Here is a 15409-nt window from a genome sequence, read left to right as displayed (position 1 = left end):
GCTAGCAATAAAGATGGCTTAAGTCAACAATTACCACATACCATACATCTAAGGCTACAAATAAATCAAGCATTCATTTTAGTCAATAGACTGAGAGAATTTTTAAAACAATTTAACTATTTCAAATCATAAGGCAATAGAAACTATAGCATAAGGATTCGGTAAAGAATAAGCTAGCTACCTATGATTATAATTAATAAAGGAGGCACAGGAGGTGAGAAACTTTGCAGTCACAGTCAACTTCAGTTACCTATGATTATAATTAAGAAAGGAGGCACAGGAGGTGAGAAACTTTGCAGTCACAGTCAACTTCAGTTACCTGTAGATAGGGAGAGAGGCGGTGTCAATTCATTCAAGATCAGCAGAAGAATTAACAAATAAAAATAGCGCAGGTCTAACGCAAGTTATGCACTTAAAACACTGCACTTAGAAAAGCTGCACCCAGCCAAGGCTTTAGCAGCCAAACTACTGACACTTTAAACAGAGATGCAGGCAAGTGTGGACACTAATTAATGAAAACCCCCAATTGGCCAGCCAGAGAAATCTAGCAATAAAGATGGCTTAAGTCAACAATTACCACATACCATACATCTAAGGCTACAAATAAATCAAGCATTCATTTTAGTCAATAGACTGACAGAATCCTTAAAACAATTTAACTATTTCAAGTCAGAAGGCATTAGAAACTATAGCATAAGGATTCAGTAAAGAATAAGCTAGCTACCTATGATTATAATTAATAAAGGAGGCACAGGAGGTGAGAAACTTTGCAGTCACAGTCAACTTCAGTTACCTGTAGATAGGGAGAGAGGCGGTGTCAATTCATTCAAGATCAGCAGAAGAATTAACTAATAAAAATAGCGCAGGTCTAACGCTAGTTATGCAGTTAAAACACTGCACTTAGAAAAGCTGCACCCAGCCAAGGCTTTAGCAGCCAAACTACTGACACTTTAAACAGAGATGCAGGCAAGTGGGGACACTAATTAATGAAAACCCCCAATTGGCCAGCCAGAGAAAGCTAGCAATAAAGATGGCTTAAGTCAACAATTACCACATACCATACATCTAAGGCTACAAATAAATCAAGCATTCATTTTAGTCAATAGACTGAGAGAATCCTTAAAACAATTTAACTATTTCAAATCATAAGGCATTAGAAACGATAGCATAAGGATTCAGTAAAGAATAAGCTAGCTACCTATGATTATAATTAATAAAGGAGGCACAGGAGGTGAGAAACTTTGCAGTCACAGTCAACTTCAGTTACCTATGATTATAATTAATAAAGGAGGCACAGGAGGTGAGAAACTTTGCAGTCACAGTCAACTTCAGTTACCTGTAGATAGGGAGAGAGGCGGTGTCAATTCATTCAAGATCAGCAGAAGAATTAACTAATAAAAATAGCGCAGGTCTAACGCTAGTTATGCACTTAAAACACTGCACTTAGAAAAGCTGCACCCAGCCAAGGCTTTAGCAGCCAAACTACTGACACTTTAAACAGAGATGCAGGCAAGTTTGGACACTAATTTATGAAAACCCCCAATTGGCAAGCCAGAGAAAGCTAGCAATAAAGATGGCTTAAGTCAACAATTACCACATACCATACATCTAAGGCTACAAATAAATCAAGCATTCATTTTAGTCAATAGACTGAGAGAATCCTTAAAACAATTTAACTGTTTCAAATCATAAGGCATTAGAAAATATAGCATAAGGATTCAGTAAAGAATAAGCTAGCTACCTATGATTATAATTAATAAAGGAGGCACAGGAGGTGAGAAACTTTGCAGTCACAGTCAACTTCAGTTACCTGTAGATAGGGAGAGAGGCGGTGTCAATTCATTCAAGATCAGCAGAAGTATTAACAAATAAAAATAGCGCAGGTCTAACGCTAGTTATGCACTTAAAACACTGCACTTAGAAAAGCTGCACCCAGCCAAGGCTTTAGCAGCCAAACTACTGACACTTTAAACAGAGATGCAGGCAAGTGTGGACACTAATTAATGAAAACCCCCAATTGGCCAGCCAGAGAAAGCTAGCAATAAAGATGGCTTAAGTCAACAATTACCACATACCATACATCTAAGGCTACAAATAAATCAAGCATTTATTTTAGTCAATAGACTAAGAGAATCCTTAAAACAATTTAACTATTTAAAATCATAAGGCATTAGAAACTATAGCATAAGGATTCAGTAAAGAATAAGCTAGCTACCTATGATTATAATTAATAAAGGAGGCACAGGAGGTGAGAAACTTTGCAGTCACAGTCAACTTCAGTTACCTATGATTATAATAAATAAAGGAGGCACAGGAGGTGAGAAACTTTGCAGTCACAGTCAACTTCAGTTACCTATGATTATAATTAATAAAGGAGGCACAGGAGGTGAGAAACTTTGCAGTCACAGTCAACTTCAAATACCTGTAGATTGGGAGAGAGGCGGTGTCAATTCATTCAAGATCAGCAGAAGAATTAACTAATAAAAATAGCGCAGGTCTAACGCTAGTTATGCACTTAAAACACTGCACTTAGAAAAGCTGCACCCAGCCAAGGCTTTAGCAGCCAAACTACTGACACATTAAACAGAGATGCAGGCATGTGTGGACACTAATTAATGAAAACCCCCAATTGGCCAGCCAGAGAAAGCTAGCAATAAAGATGGCTTAAGTCAACAATTACCACATACCATACATCTAAGGCTACAAATAAATCAAGCATTCATTTTAGTCAATAGACTGACAGAATCCTTAAAACAATTAAACTATTTCAAATCAGAAGGCATTAGAAACTATAGCATAAGGATTCAGTAAAGAATAAGCTAGCTACCTATGATTATAATTAATAAAGGAGGCACAGGAGGTGAGAAACTTTGCAGTCACAGTCAACTTCAGTTACCTATGATTATAATTAATAAAGGAGGCACAGGAGGTGAGAAACTTTGCAGTCACCGTCAACTTCAGTTACCTATGATTATAATTAATAAAGGAGGCACAGGAGGTGAGAAACTTTGCAGTCACAGTCAACTTCAGTTACCTATGATTATAATTAATAAAGGAGGCACAGGAGGTGAGAAACTTTGCAGTCACAGTCAACTTCAGTTACCTGTAGATTGGGAGAGAGGCGGTGTCAATTCATTCAAGATCAGCAGAAGAATTAACTAATAAAAATAGCGCAGGTCTAACGCTAGTTATGCACTTAAAACACTGCACTTAGAAAAGCTGCACCCAGCCAAGGCTTTAGCAGCCAAACTACTGACACTTAAAACAGAGATGCAGGCAAGTGTGGACACTAACTAATGAAAACCCTCAATTGGCCAGCCAGAGAAAGCTAGCAATAAAGATGGCTTAAGTCAACAATTACCACATACCATACATCTAAGGCTACAAATAAATCAAGCATTCATTTTAGTCAATAGACTGAGAGAATCCTTAAAACAAAATAACTATTTCAAATCATAAGGCATTAGAAACTATAGCATAAGGATTCAGTAAAGAATAAGCTAGCTACCTATGATTATAATTAATAATGGAGGCACAGGAGGTGAGAAACTTTGCAGTCACAGTCAATTTCAGTTACCTATGATTATAATTAATAAAGGAGGCACAGGAGGTGAGAAACTTTGCAGTCACAGTCAACTTCAGTTACCTGTAGATTGGGAGAGAGGCGGTGTCAATTCATTCAAGATCAGCAGAAGAATTAACTAATAAAAATAGCGCAGGTCTAACGCTAGTTATGCACTTAAAACACTGCACTTAGAAAAGCTGCACCCAGCCAAGGCTTTAGCAGCCAAACTACTGACACTTTAAACAGAGATGCAGGCAAGTTTGGACACTAATTTATGAAAACCCCCAATTGGCAAGCCAGAGAAAGCTAGCAATAAAGATGGCTTAAGTCAACAATTACCACATACCATACATCTAAGGCTACAAATAAATCAAGCATTCATTTTAGTCAATAGACTGAGAGATTCCTTAAAACAATTTAACTATTTCAAATCATAAGGCATTAGAAACTATAGCATAAGGATTCAGTAAAGAATAAGCTAGCTACCTATGATTATAATTAATAAAGGAGGCACAGGAGGTGAGAAACTTTGCAGTCACAGTCAACTTCAGTTACCTGTAGATAGGGAGAGAGGCGGTGTCAATTCATTCAAGATCAGCAGAAGTATTAACAAATAAAAATAGCGCAGGTCTAACGCTAGTTATGCACTTAAAACACTGCACTTAGAAAAGCTGCACCCAGCCAAGGCTTTAGCAGCCAAACTACTGACACTTTAAACAGAGATGCAGGCAAGTGTGGACACTAATTAATGAAAACCCCCAATTGGCCAGCCAGAGAAAGCTAGCAATAAAGATGGCTTAAGTCAACAATTACCACATACCATACATCTAAGGCTACAAATAAATCAAGCATTTATTTTAGTCAATAGACTAAGAGAATCCTTAAAACAATTTAACTATTTCAAATAATAAGGCATTAGAAACTATAGCATAAGGATTCAGTAAAGAATAAGCTAGCTACCTATGATTATAATTAATAAAGGAGGCACAGGAGGTGAGAAACTTTGCAGTCACAGTCAACTTCAGTTACCTATGATTATAATTAATAAAGGAGGCACAGGAGGTGAGAAACTTTGCAGTCACAGTCAACTTCAGTTACCTATGATTATAATTAATAAAGGAGGCACAGGAGGTGAGAAACTTTGCAGTCACAGTCAACTTCAGTTACCTATGATTATAATTAATAAAGGAGGCACAGGAGGTGAGAAACTTTGCAGTCACAGTCAACTTCAGTTACCTATGATTATAATTAATAAAGGAGGCACAGGAGGTGAGAAACTTTGCAGTCACAGTCAACTTCAGTTACCTGTAGATTGGGAGAGAGGCGGTGTCAATTCATTCAAGATCAGCAGAAGAATTAACTAATAAAAATAGCGCAGGTCTAACGCTAGTTATGCACTTAAAACACTGCACTTAGAAAAGCTGCACCCAGCCAAGGCTTTAGCAGCCAAACTACTGACACTTTAAACAGAGATGCAGGCAAGTGTGGACACTAACTAATGAAAACCCTCAATTGGCCAGCCAGAGAAAGCTAGCAATAAAGATGGCTTAAGTCAACAATTACCACATACCATACATCTAAGGCTACAAATAAATCAAGCATTCATTTTAGTCAATAGACTGAGAGAATCCTTAAAACAATTTAACTATTTCAAATCATAAGGCATTAGAAACTATAGCATAAGGATTCAGTAAAGAATAAGCTAGCTACCTATGATTATAATTAATAATGGAGGCACAGGAGGTGAGAAATTTTGCAGTCACAGTCAACTTCAGTTACCTGTAGATAGGGAGAGAGGCGGTGTCAATTCATTCAAGATCAGCAGAAGAATTAACTAATAAAAATAGCGCAGGTCTAACGCTAGTTATGCACTTAAAACACTGCACTTAGAAAAGCTGCAACCAGCCATGGCTTTAGCAGCCAAACTACTGACACTTTAAACAGAGATGCAGGCAAGTGGGGACACTAATTAATGAAAACCCCCAATTGGCCAGCCAGAGAAAGCTAGCAATAAAGATGGCTTAAGTCAACAATTACCACATACCATACATCTAAGGCTACAAATAAATCAAGCATTCATTTTAGTCAATAGACTGAGAGAATCCTTAAAACAATTGAACTATTTCAAATCATAAGGCATTAGAAACGATAGCATAAGGATTCAGTAAAGAATAAGCTAGCTACCTATGATTATAATTAATAAAGGAGGCACAGGAGGTGAGAAACTTTGCAGTCACAGTCAATTTCAGTTACCTATGATTATAATTAATAAAGGAGGCACAGGAGGTGAGAAACTTTGCAGTCACAGTCAACTTCAGTTACCTGTAGATTGGGAGAGAGGCGGTGTCAATTCATTCAAGATCAGCAGAAGAATTAACTAATAAAAATAGCGCAGGTCTAACGCTAGTTATGCACTTAAAACACTGCACTTAGAAAAGCTGCACCCAGCCAAGGCTTTAGCAGCCAAACTACTGACACTTTAAACAGAGATGCAGGCAAGTGTGGACACTAATTAATGAAAACCCCCAATTGGCCAGCCAGAGAAAGCTAGCAATAAAGATGGCTTAAGTCAACAATTACCACATACCATACATCTAAGGCTACAAATAAATCAAGCATTTATTTTAGTCAATAGACTAAGAGAATCCTTAAAACAATTTAACTATTTCAAATAATAAGGCATTAGAAACTATAGCATAAGGATTCAGTAAAGAATAAGCTAGCTACCTATGATTATAATTAATAAAGGAGGCACAGGAGGTGACAAACTTTGCAGTCACAGTCAACTTCAGTTACCTATGATTATAATTAATAAAGGAGGCACAGGAGGTGAGAAACTTTGCAGTCACAGTCAACTTCAGTTACCTATGATTATAATTAATAAAGGAGGCACAGGAGGTGAGAAACTTTGCAGTCACAGTTAACTTCAAATACCTGTAGATTGGGAGAGAGGCGGTGTCAATTCATTCAAGATCAGCAGAAGAATTAACTAATAAAAATAGCGCAGGTCTAACGCTAGTTATGCACTTAAAACACTGCACTTAGAAAAGCTGCACCCAGCCAAGGCTTTAGCAGCCAAACTACTGACACATTAAACAGAGATGCAGGCATGTGTGGACACTAATTAATGAAAACCCCCAATTGGCCAGCCAGAGAAAGCTAGCAATAAAGATGGCTTAAGTCAACAATTACCACATACCATACATCTAAGGCTACAAATAAATCAAGCATTCATTTTAGTCAATAGACTGACAGAATCCTTAAAACAATTAAACTATTTCAAATCAGAAGGCATTAGAAACTATAGCATAAGGATTCAGTAAAGAATAAGCTAGCTACCTATGATTATAATTAATAAAGGAGGCACAGGAGGTGAGAAACTTTGCAGTCACAGTCAACTTCAGTTACCTATGATTATAATTAATAAAGGAGGCACAGGAGGTGAGAAACTTTGCAGTCACAGTCAACTTCAGTTACCTATGATTATAATTAATAAAGGAGGCACAGGAGGTGAGAAACTTTGCAGTCACAGTCAACTTCAGTTACCTATGATTATAATTAATAAAGGAGGCACAGGAGGTGAGAAACTTTGCAGTCACAGTCAACTTCAGTTACCTGTAGATTGGGAGAGAGGCGGTGTCAATTCATTCAAGATCAGCAGAAGAATTAACTAATAAAAATAGCGCAGGTCTAACGCTAGTTATGCACTTAAAACACTGCACTTAGAAAAGCTGCACCCAGCCAAGGCTTTAGCAGCCAAACTACTGACACTTTAAACAGAGATGCAGGCAAGTGTGGACACTAATTAATGAAAACCCCCAATTGGCCAGCCAGAGAAAGCTAGCAATAAAGATGGCTTAAGTCAACAATTACCACATACCATACATCTAAGGCTACAAATAAATCAAGCATTCATTTTAGTCAATAGACTGAGAGAATTTTTAAAACAATTTAACTATTTCAAATCATAAGGCAATAGAAACTATAGCATAAGGATTCGGTAAAGAATAAGCTAGCTACCTATGATTATAATTAATAAAGGAGGCACAGGAGGTGAGAAACTTTGCAGTCACAGTCAACTTCAGTTACCTATGATTATAATTAAGAAAGGAGGCACAGGAGGTGAGAAACTTTGCAGTCACAGTCAACTTCAGTTACCTGTAGATAGGGAGAGAGGCGGTGTCAATTCATTCAAGATCAGCAGAAGAATTAACAAATAAAAATAGCGCAGGTCTAACGCAAGTTATGCACTTAAAACACTGCACTTAGAAAAGCTGCACCCAGCCAAGGCTTTAGCAGCCAAACTACTGACACTTTAAACAGAGATGCAGGCAAGTGTGGACACTAATTAATGAAAACCCCCAATTGGCCAGCCAGAGAAATCTAGCAATAAAGATGGCTTAAGTCAACAATTACCACATACCATACATCTAAGGCTACAAATAAATCAAGCATTCATTTTAGTCAATAGACTGACAGAATCCTTAAAACAATTTAACTATTTCAAGTCAGAAGGCATTAGAAACTATAGCATAAGGATTCAGTAAAGAATAAGCTAGCTACCTATGATTATAATTAATAAAGGAGGCACAGGAGGTGAGAAACTTTGCAGTCACAGTCAACTTCAGTTACCTGTAGATAGGGAGAGAGGCGGTGTCAATTCATTCAAGATCAGCAGAAGAATTAACTAATAAAAATAGCGCAGGTCTAATGCTAGTTATGCACTTACAACACTGCACTTAGAAAAGCTGCACCCAGCCAAGGCTTTAGCAGCCAAACTACTGACACTTTAAACAGAGATGCAGGCAAGTGTGGACACTAATTAAAGAAAACCCCCAATTGGCCAGCCAGAGAAAGCTAGCAATAAAGATGGCTTAAGTCAACAATTACCACATACCATACATCTAAGGCTACAAATAAATCAATCATTCATTTTAGTCAATAGACTGAGAGAATCCTTAAAACAATTTAACTATTTCAAATCATAAGGCATTAGAAACTATAGCATAAGGATTCAGTAAAGAATAAGCTAGCTACCTATGATTATAATTAATAAAGGATGCACAGGAGGTGAGAAACTTTGCAGTCAAAGTCCACTTCAGTTACCTGTAGATAGGGAGAGAGGCGGTGTCAATTCATTCAAGATCAGCAGAAGAATTAACTAATAAAAATAGCGCAGGTCTAACGCTAGTTATGCACTTAAAACACTGCACTTAGAAAAGCTGCACCCAGCCAAGGCTTTAGCAGCCAAACTACTGACACTTTAAACAGAGATGCAGGCAAGTGTGGACACTAATTAATGAAAACCCCCAATTGGCCAGCCAGAGAAATCTAGCAATAAAGATGGCTTAAGTCAACAATTACCACATACCATACATCTAAGGCTACAAATAAATCAAGCATTCATTTTAGTCAATAGACTGACAGAATCCTTAAAACAATTTAACTATTTCAAATCAGAAGGCATTAGAAACTATAGCATAAGGATTCAGTAAAGAATAATCTAGCTACCTATGATTATAATTAATAAAGGAGGCACAGGAGGTGAGAAACTTTGCAGTCACAGTCAACTTCAGTTACCTATGATTATAATTAATAAAGGAGGCACAGGAGGTGAGAAACTTTGCAATCACAGTCAACTTCAGTTACCTATGATTATAATTAATAAAGGAGGCACAGGAGGTGAGAAACTTTGCAGTCACAGTCAACTTCAGTTACCTATGATTATAATTAATAAAGGAGGCACAGGAGGTGAGAAACTTTGCAGTCACAGTCAACTTCAGTTACCTGTAGATAGGGAGAGAGGCGGTGTCAATTCATTCAAGATCAGCAGAAGAATTAACAAATAAAAATAGCGCAGGTCTAACGCTAGTTATGCACTTAAAACACTGCACTTAGAAAAGCTGCACCCAGCCAAGGCTTTAGCAGCCAAACTACTGACACAAAACAGAGATGCAGGCAAGTGTGGACACTAACTAATGAAAACCCTCAATTGGCCAGCCAGAGAAAGCTAGCAATAAAGATGGCTTAAGTCAACAATTACCACATACCATACATCTAAGGCTACAAATAAATCAAGCATTTATTTTAGTCAATAGACTGAGAGAATCCTTAAAACAATTTAACTATTTCAAATCATAAGGCATTAGAAACTATAGCATAATGATTCAGTAAAGAATAAGCTAGCTACCTATGATTATAATTAATAATGGAGGCACAGGAGGTGAGAAATTTTGCAGTCACAGTCAACTTCAGTTACCTGTAGATAGGGAGAGAGGCGGTGTCAATTCATTCAAGATCAGCAGAAGAATTAACTAATAAAAATAGCGCAGGTCTAACGCTAGTTATGCACTTAAAACACTGCACTTAGAAATGCTGCACCCAGCCAAGGCTTTAGCAGCCAAACTACTGACACTTTAAACAGAGATGCAGGCAAGTGGGGACACTAATTAATGAAAACCCCCAATTGGCCAGCCAGAGAAAGCTAGCAATAAAGATGGCTTAAGTCAACAATTACCACATACCATACATCTAAGGCTACAAATAAATCAAGCATTCATTTTAGTCAATAGACTGACAAAATCCTTAAAACAATTTAACTATTTCAAATCAGAAGGCATTAGAAACTATAGCATAAGGATTCAGTAAAGAATAAGCTAGCTACCTATGATTATAATTAATAAAGGAGGCACAGGAGGTGAGAAACTTTGCAGTTACAGTCAACTTCAGTTACCTATGATTATAATTAATAAAAGAGGCACAGGAAGTGAGAAACTTTGCAGTCACAGTCAACTTCAGTTACCTGTAGATTGGGAGAGAGGCGGTGTCAATTCATTCAAGATCAGCAGAAGAATTAACTAATAAAAATAGCGCAGGTCTAACGCTAGTTATGCACTTAAAACACTGCACTTAGAAAAGCTGCACCCAGCCAAGGCTTTAGCAGCCAAACTACTGACACTTTAAACAGAGATGCAGGCAAGTTTGGACACTAATTTATGAAAACCCCCAATTGGCAAGCCAGAGAAAGCTAGCAATAAAGATGGCTTAAGTCAACAATTACCACATACCATACATCTAAGGCTACAAATAAATCAAGCATTCATTTTAGTCAATAGACTGAGAGAATCCTTAAAACAATTTAACTGTTTCAAATCATAAGGCATTAGAAACTATAGCATAAGGATTCAGTAAAGAATAAGCTAGCTACCTATGATTATAATTAATAAAGGAGGCACAGGAGGTGAGAAACTTTGCAGTCACAGTCAACTTCAGTTACCTGTAGATAGGGAGAGAGGCGGTGTCAATTCATTCAAGATCAGCAGAAGTATTAACAAATAAAAATAGCGCAGGTCTAACGCTAGTTATGCACTTAAAACACTGCAATTAGAAAAGCTGCACCCAGCCAAGGCTTTAGCAGCCAAACTACTGACACTTTAAACAGAGATGCAGGCAAGTGTGGACACTAATTAATGAAAACCCCCAATTGGCCAGCCAGAGAAAGCTAGCAATAAAGATGGCTTAAGTCAACAATTACCACATACCATACATCTAAGGCTACAAATAAATCAAGCATTTATTTTAGTCAATAGACTAAGAGAATCCTTAAAACAATTTAACTATTTCAAATCATAAGGTATTAGAAACTATAGCATAAGGATTCAGTAAAGAATAAGCTAGCTACCTATGATTATAATTAATAAAGGAGGCACAGGAGATGAGAAATTTTGCAGTCACAGTCAACTTCAGTTACCTATGATTATAATTAATAAAGGAGGCACAGGAGGTGAGAAACTTTGCAGTCACAGTCAACTTCAGTTACCTATGATTATAATTAATAAAGGAGGCACAGGAGGTGAGAAACTTTGCAGTCACAGTCAACTTCAAATACCTGTAGATTGGGAGAGAGGCGGTGTCAATTCATTCAAGATCAGCAGAAGAATTAACTAATAAAAATAGCGCAGGTCTAACGCTAGTTATGCACTTAAAACACTGCACTTAGAAAAGCTGCACCCAGCCAAGGCTTTAGCAGCCAAACTACTGACACATTAAACAGAGATGCAGGCATGTGTGGACACTAATTAATGAAAACCCCCAATTGGCCAGCCAGAGAAAGCTAGCAATAAAGATGGCTTAAGTCAACAATTACCACATACCATACATCTAAGGCTACAAATAAATCAAGCATTCATTTTAGTCAATAGACTGACAGAATCCTTAAAACAATTAAACTATTTCAAATCAGAAGGCATTAGAAACTATAGCATAAGGATTCAGTAAAGAATAAGCTAGCTACCTATGATTATAATTAATAAAGGAGGCACAGGAGGTGAGAAACTTTGCAGTCACAGTCAACTTCAGTTACCTATGATTATAATTAATAAAGGAGGCACAGGAGGTGAGAAACTTTGCAGTCACAGTCAACTTCAGTTACCTGTAGATTGGGAGAGAGGCGGTGTCAATTCATTCAAGATCAGCAGAAGAATTAACTAATAAAAATAGCGCAGGTCTAACGCTAGTTATGCACTTAAAACACTGCACTTAGAAAAGCTGCACCCAGCCAAGGCTTTAGCAGCCAAACTACTGACACTTAAAACAGAGATGCAGGCAAGTGTGGACACTAACTAATGAAAACCCTCAATTGGCCAGCCAGAGAAAGCTAGCAATAAAGATGGCTTAAGTCAACAATTACCACATACCATACATCTAAGGCTACAAATAAATCAAGCATTCATTTTAGTCAATAGACTGAGAGAATCCTTAAAACAATTTAACTATTTCAAATCATAAGGCATTAGAAACTATAGCATAAGGATTCAGTAAAGAATAAGCTAGCTACCTATGATTATAATTAATAATGGAGGCACAGGAGGTGAGAAATTTTGCAGTCACAGTCAACTTCAGTTACCTGTAGATAGGGAGAGAGGCGGTGTCAATTCATTCAAGATCAGCAGAAGAATTAACTAATAAAAATAGCGCAGGTCTAACGCTAGTTATGCACTTAAAACACTGCACTTAGAAAAGCTGCACCCAGCCAAGGCTTTAGCAGCCAAACTACTGACACTTTAAACAGAGATGCAGGCAAGTGGGGACACTAATTAATGAAAACCCCCAATTGGCCAGCCAGAGAAAGCTAGCAATAAAGATGGCTTAAGTCAACAATTACCACATACCATACATCTAAGGCTACAAATAAATCAAGCATTCATTTTAGTCAATAGACTGAGAGAATCCTTAAAACAATTTAACTATTTCAAATCATAAGGCATTAGAAACGATAGCATAAGGATTCAGTAAAGAATAAGCTAGCTACCTATGATTGTAATTAATAAAGGAGGCACAGGAGGTGAGAAACTTTGCAGTCACAGTCAACTTCAGTTACCTATGATTATAATTAATAAAGGAGGCACAGGAGGTGAGAAACTTTGCAGTCACAGTCAACTTCAGTTACCTGTAGATTGGGAGAGAGGCGGTGTCAATTCATTCAAGATCAGCAGAAGAATTAACTAATAAAAATAGCGCAGGTCTAACGCTAGTTATGCACTTAAAACACTGCACTTAGAAAAGCTGCACCCAGCCAAGGCTTTAGCAGCCAAACTACTGACACTTTAAACAGAGATGCAGGCAAGTTTGGACACTAATTTATGAAAACCCCCAATTGGCAAGCCAGAGAAAGCTAGCAATAAAGATGGCTTAAGTCAACAATTACCACATACCATACATCTAAGGCTACAAATAAATCAAGCATTCATTTTAGTCAATAGACTGAGAGAATCCTTAAAACAATTTAACTGTTTCAAAGCATAAGGCATTAGAAACTATAGCATAAGGATTCAGTAAAGAATAAGCTAGCTACCTATGATTATAATTAATAAAGGAGGCACAGGAGGTGAGAAACTTTGCAGTCACAGTCAACTTCAGTTACCTGTAGATAGGGAGAGAGGCGGTGTCAATTCATTCAAGATCAGCAGAAGTATTAACAAATAAAAATAGCGCAGGTCTAACGCTAGTTATGCACTTAAAACACTGCACTTAGAAAAGCTGCACCCAGCCAAGGCTTTAGCAGCCAAACTACTGACACTTTAAACAGAGATGCAGGCAAGTGTGGACACTAATTAATGAAAACCCCCAATTGGCCAGCCAGAGAAAGCTAGCAATAAAGATGGCTTAAGTCAACAATTACCACATACCATACATCTAAGGCTACAAATAAATCAAGCATTTATTTTAGTCAATAGACTAAGAGAATCCTTAAAACAATTTAACTATTTCAAATCATAAGGCATTAGAAACTATAGCATAAGGATTCAGTAAAGAATAAGCTAGCTACCTATGATTATAATTAATAAAGGAGGCACAGGAGGTGAGAAACTTTGCAGTCACAGTCAACTTCAGTTACCTATGATTATAATTAATAAAGGAGGCACAGGAGGTGAGAAACTTTGCAGTCACAGTCAACTTCAGTTACCTATGATTATAATTAATAAAGGAGGCACAGGAGGTGAGAAACTTTGCAGTCACAGTCAACTTCAAATACCTGTAGATTGGGAGAGAGGCGGTGTCAATTCATTCAAGATCAGCAGAAGAATTAACTAATAAAAATAGCGCAGGTCTAACGCTAGTTATGCACTTAAAACACTGCACTTAGAAAAGCTGCACCCAGCCAAGGCTTTAGCAGCCAAACTACTGACACATTAAACAGAGATGCAGGCAAGTTTGGACACTAATTTATGAAAACCCCCAATTGGCAAGCCAGAGAAAGCTAGCAATAAAGATGGCTTAAGTCAACAATTACCACATACCATACATCTAAGGCTACAAATAAATCAAGCATTCATTTTAGTCAATAGACTGAGAGAATCCTTAAAACAATTTAACTGTTTCAAATCATAAGGCATTAGAAACTATAGCATAAGGATTCAGTAAAGAATAAGCTAGCTACCTATGATTATAATTAATAAAGGAGGCACAGGAGGTGAGAAACTTTGCAGTCACAGTCAACTTCAGTTACCTGTAGATAGGGAGAGAGGCGGTGTCAATTCATTCAAGATCAGCAGAAGTATTAACAAATAAAAATAGCGCAGGTCTAACACTAGTAATGCACTTAAAACACTGCAATTAGAAAAGCTGCACCCAGCCAAGGCTTTAGCAGCCAAACTACTGACACTTTAAACAGAGATGCAGGCAAGTGTGGACACTAATTAATGAAAACCCCCAATTGGCCAGCCAGAGAAAGCTAGCAATAAAGATGGCTTAAGTCAACAATTACCACATACCATACATCTAAGGCTACAAATAAATCAAGCATTTATTTTAGTCAATAGACTAAGAGAATCCTTAAAACAATTTAACTATTTCAAATCATAAGGCATTAGAAACTATAGCATAAGGATTCAGTAAAGAATAAGCTAGCTACCTATGATTATAATTAATAAAGGAGGCACAGGAGATGAGAAACTTTGCAGTCACAGTCAACTTCAGTTACCTATGATTATAATTAATAAAGGAGGCACAGGAGGTGAGAAACTTTGCAGTCACAGTCAACTTCAGTTACCTATGATTATAATTAATAAAGGAGGCACAGGAGGTGAGAAACTTTGCAGTCACAGTCAACTTCAAATACCTGTAGATTGGGAGAGAGGCGGTGTCAATTCATTCAAGATCAGCAGAAGAATTAACTAATAAAAATAGCGCAGGTCTAACGCTAGTTATGCACTTAAAACACTGCACTTAGAAAAGCTGCACCCAGCCAAGGCTTTAGCAGCCAAACTACTGACACATTAAACAGAGATGCAGGCATGTGTGGACACTAATTAATGAAAACCCCCAATTGGCCAGCCAGAGAAA

Source organism: Taudactylus pleione, unplaced genomic scaffold, assembly GCF_031769625.1.
Source record: "Taudactylus pleione unplaced genomic scaffold, aTauple2 ptg000184l, whole genome shotgun sequence".
Classification (NCBI taxonomy): domain Eukaryota; kingdom Metazoa; phylum Chordata; class Amphibia; order Anura; family Myobatrachidae; genus Taudactylus; species Taudactylus pleione.
The sequence above is the reverse complement of the archived record's forward strand: the minus strand, read 5'-3'. Positions refer to the sequence as shown.